The sequence below is a fragment of the Artibeus jamaicensis genome, unplaced genomic scaffold (assembly GCF_021234435.1).
Source record: "Artibeus jamaicensis isolate MK-2021 breed Jamaican fruit bat unplaced genomic scaffold, CSHL_Jam_final contig_320, whole genome shotgun sequence".
NCBI classification, from domain to species: domain Eukaryota; kingdom Metazoa; phylum Chordata; class Mammalia; order Chiroptera; family Phyllostomidae; genus Artibeus; species Artibeus jamaicensis.
In genome coordinates, this window is record NW_026521753.1 from 3,071,466 (window position 1) to 3,076,181 (window position 4,716).

Genomic DNA, 4,716 nt, shown 5'->3' on the forward strand with positions numbered 1-4,716 from the left:
TCTGCCAATCTGAAGACACTGGGAAGAGCTCAGATGCCTTTGATGCTCTTGCCTTCTCACAAACCAATAACCACTTCAAGAGAATGGCAGGCAAGAAGAAACCATGAGCAAGAAAGCCCACCCCATGTCTTCAGCCAGGAGCACCATCAAATCCAGTTTAGAAGGGAAAGTTGCTGCTCAAAGCCCAAGTACCTAGAGTAGCATTTTTGAAACAACTTTTTGGGCAAAGAGTACCTTTGGTAAATTCACTGAATCCTCAGAGTGCCTTTAAGTGCATTAAGTAAAATACACAGGAGTACAAAGGAAATCAATTATGTTGAACTACAGTTATCAGTTCTTTTCTTTATTTTTATTGTTCACACTACTACAGATGTTACCAAAGTATTTTAAAACAAATTTATAATGTATTAACATTTGTAATATTAATTGGTCATTAAATGGCTGCTATCTAATAATTAACATAACTCTAAAGTCATGTAGAGCATAAACAATATTTGGAGATACCTGCAAAAACCATAACATAATAAGAAAATATCTATGATTTCTATTGATGATGAAATCAGGCACTGCTAATACCACAGTGAGTTGTTGCCTCCATAATGGAAGAAAATGCTAATTTGTATGCAGCTTTCCACAAAAATAAAGGTGCAAATTTATTTTTTACTCAGGTTTACAGATCTCAGGGGACACCAGGATAAGAACTACTGATATTATGGTTGTCTAAATCCATGATTCTAGCAGCTGTCTGAGCATGACCATCTCCACTTTTCAACTAAGATGGCCAAGGCTTGAAAAGTTTAAGCTCACAGCAGTTAGCAGACGCAGCTCTGGAGCCCATGCTCTTCTTATTGTCCCACACTATTAGGAAGCTCTCCTTCTATCTCACAGGCCTCATCATTGTGAAGTCAATATTTTATATCTTATTTCCAGAAAGAGAGGAGAACAAGTGCAGAGTAATTCCTGCAGTTCTTTTTTCCCCTTCCCACCTCCCTAAAAGCATTCTCAGAGATAGAGGGAAGCTTGAATATACGCAAGATCTTTACCAGGAGATAAATGTGTGGAAAATTCCATTCAGCAAGACCAGCAATTAAACTGTACCACCTAGTGTCCTTGTTGGGTGGCTCAGTTGGATGGAGCATCATCTCATATACCAAGAGGTTCAGGGCTAAATCCAGGGTAAGAGCACATACCTAGGCTGAGGGTTTGATCCTCAGTTGGGGCACCTATGGGAGGCAATTGATCAATGTTTCTTTCTCACATCAGTGTCTGAATATGTGTCTGTCTGTCCCTCTCTCTTTCCCTTTTTCCCTTCCTCTCTCTAAAATCAATCAATATACCCTTGGGTGAGCATTTAAAAAATAAAATAAATTGTGCAACATAATGTGGGAGTCCAAGGCTCCCAAAAGTCATTTAGTTTGGTCTGAGTTAATATTGGCAGCTTCCAAGGAGCTCTGTGGGGCCCTGAAGACTTAGGAGGTGGAAATATTGCCTTTTGTACAGAAACGGCATAAAGCCTGAGCCTTTGTAAATGCCTCCCCCAACCTTTGAATGCAGAGAGGTGTAAAACTGTGGGCACTTTGCCAAACTCCAACTTGGGAAATTGTTTTTTGCCTAGCAGGACTCCACATGCCTTGTTACTTTGTTGGATTCTATCCCAGCAGCCAATCAGATGAGCATCTGTCAGCCTACCCCCTGGTACCTGGGCCTCACCTTAGTAATTCTTCCCCAGTGATCCTCTCAGTCACCTCAGAGCAGAGCAGAGCTCTGGTTTGGGATTGCACACTGCAGAGATGAACTGGAAACAAAGACAGAGATATCTGTAGTCCCTAATGACTCAAAGTGCCAACTCAGCTACCAGCCTTACCCCAAATTAAATCTCTTTCAGGGGTTGGATTTACCATATACTAGTCTCAGTTTCCCTGTGAAATAAAGTCCCTGGTGGAGAAGCAAACTGAGAACAGATGTCATTCACTTCGAAGCTTTTAAATGGGCTTTATAAGCTTTTTTAAAAAAATCTGAACCTATTCATGAACAAATAAGCAGGCAAATACAAATCAAGAGATGTTCTGAAAACAACTGGCCTAAACTATTAAAACTTGTCAATATTATGAAAGGTAAGGCTGAGGAAATTTTCTAGAGTGGAGAAGATAAAACAGGTAAATGTAGTGTGTGACTCTGGGTTTGATCCTGGAGCAAATACACAGAAACAGTTATAAAGGACATTATTGGAACAATTGAGGAGATTTAAATATAGACTGTGTATTAAATAATAGTGTTGTACCAATGCTAAATTTTCTGATATCAATAATTACACTATGGTTTTTTAAGCAAATGTCCTTGGTCTTAAGAGATGCACAGAATATTTAGAGATGAAGATTCATAGGTCTGCAACTACAACTCAAATGGGTTCAGAAGAAACAATTAGATAATGACAAAGATTCTTTGCATGGCCAATTTAGTCAGGCACCTGAGCCATCTCCTAGGCCTATTTGTGCACTTCCTTATAAAATTTAGTTTTAGAAAGAGTCCTTCTAAGTCAGTTTAACCAGAAGGCCCCACATTCCATAGCTGATCCCCTCAATTCCAGATCAAGTTCCTTACCCTCCATCATCCCATAGGTGATATGTAATCACCATTGGTCTTCATCAAGAATCCTGTTAGTACCAGATTTACCATGATGATCACTTAGTTATGTATGTCTAATCACTGGGTTGTATACCTTAAAGTAATATAATATTGTATGTCAACTGTAATTAAAGAACAAAAATTATTTAAAGTCCAAAATTATATAGTTAATAGAAAATAAAAAGAATCCTGTTAGGTCAGTTTAGCTAGAAGCTCCCTCTACTCCCTTACTCTGATGTTTCCCCTTAATTTTCTATTACTGACCCCCATCTCTGTTCCTTGGCTATAAATTCCCACTTGCCCATGTTGTTGAGTCGAGTCTAACCTCTCCTCCCCACTGCAAAATCCCATTGGCTCAGGAAACTTAAAATACCCCAGAACAGGCATAGGGAACAAAGGAAAGGAAGGAGTAAAGACTGAGGCAATGCCAAAATTTAGGATACTAAATTGTCCCAGGAGATTCATGAAGGCCTATTTTTGTTGTTAGAAATGAACCACAAGGCACCTCAGTGCCTCATTACCTCAGTGCCTGGAGCCATGATTCTTCATGCTGCAGGGCCAGCAACAGCCAGGTAGCTGTGGCCACATCAAAAGGCAACAGGATTCAAGATGACCGGTAAGGAACTTCTTCCTAAAAAGGTTCAACTGAGTGAGATAGACTTCAATACTATGGCATGAGATGAATTAATTTTAAGATGGGAATAGTATGAAGCACATATGCAAGCTTTGAAGGGCAAGTAAACAGATTTGAACTCTAAAATGATGTAACTGGCTTAAGCATGTCAGAATAAAAACTAAAGCTACAACAACAGGAATCTGCACACAGGAAAAGTATCATTGTAATGCCATTAGCAACCAAGGAGCCAAGGAGCAAAAAATGCTAGAATGTATCACTCAAATCCAGTACCTCAGGCAAGTTAAAAAATTGTGTTGCCCAACTGAGATCAACAATGGTAGACCCCATGATCAACTTGTTTTTCCTAAAAATGAAAGGTAAACTGGAACAGACTAACTGGAAAAAGCCCAAAATGAACTGAGTGCCTGGAAGTTTACAACTGATAGTTAGACAAATCACACTCCCCAGCCCATACTTCCCTGGCACTCCTACTACAAGAAAGCTGTGGCATGATAGCCAAGTATTCATTCCACATCAAGACTCAGACTCTTTGAGCAAAAGAAAAAGACATTCTTATACTTCAAGCTTACGATATAATGGTTAATGTAAAACTTACCAGATGAACCTTGTGTTTTAGGTTTTTTATCTTCCCCCTCCTCTTGTCTCTGAGGCCTGATGGCATGGGATAATTCCACAGAAGTGGCCACTTCTGAAAAATTCCCCTTCTAGAACATGCAGACTCTTGAAAAATGTTTCTGTTTGAAGAAAATAGAGAGAGAAACAAAAGTCTTGAGTTTATGGCACACTGTCTTTAGTTGGAGAAATGAAAACAGAGATTTAAAATTATGAATGGATCATGTAAAATTCCATTAAAATGTAAAAATGGAATGTGTATCACTCTTAACCTTGATGACAATGACTTGGAGAGACACTGTATATCAGTTTTTCCAATAGAATTGTGAATTTTGTGATTGTTGTTCAACTTCTTGATCAAAACTCCAATGAGGTGAATTTTTACTTTAAAGCACTTATATTTGCTAAGAAACAACTTAAGAGTTATAGAAGAGTCAAATAATACATGTTACTACAAGTAGTTCATGTATTTAACCATATAGAGTTTGGTGCTCTATATTACTTGAATGAGCCTTAAATCAATGCGGTTTTAATTAGTAGTTTGTTCTTTGTATGGTATCTAGTACTGTAGATAATCTTACTTAGGACTGCATGAACGTGAAGGTGTGGTATCAAACTTCAGGTTTAAACTGTTTGAAGCATTATTAACATTTATTTCACCACTAGACTGTATAAAGATAAATGGCTGTGATAAATATTACTACCATCAAACAATGTGGCAGTTACTATCTCTGAGCTTCAAACCCACCCTTCCATTCCTGGCTTTGTGATGCTGGGGCTGAATCTTTGCATCCATATTTCTGTTTGGCCAGCTGCCCTTTCTCCCACCCCATCTGACTCCC

At 38.6% G+C, this 4,716-nt stretch overlaps 1 pseudogene; it reads left to right on the forward strand.

Annotated features, from left to right (window-relative positions):
* The first annotated feature begins 3,234 nt into the window (after nucleotides 1-3,234).
* On the forward strand, nucleotides 3,235-3,970 carry LOC119063138 (pre-mRNA-splicing regulator WTAP-like; annotated as a pseudogene).
* The last annotated feature ends 746 nt before the right edge of the window (nucleotides 3,971-4,716 follow it).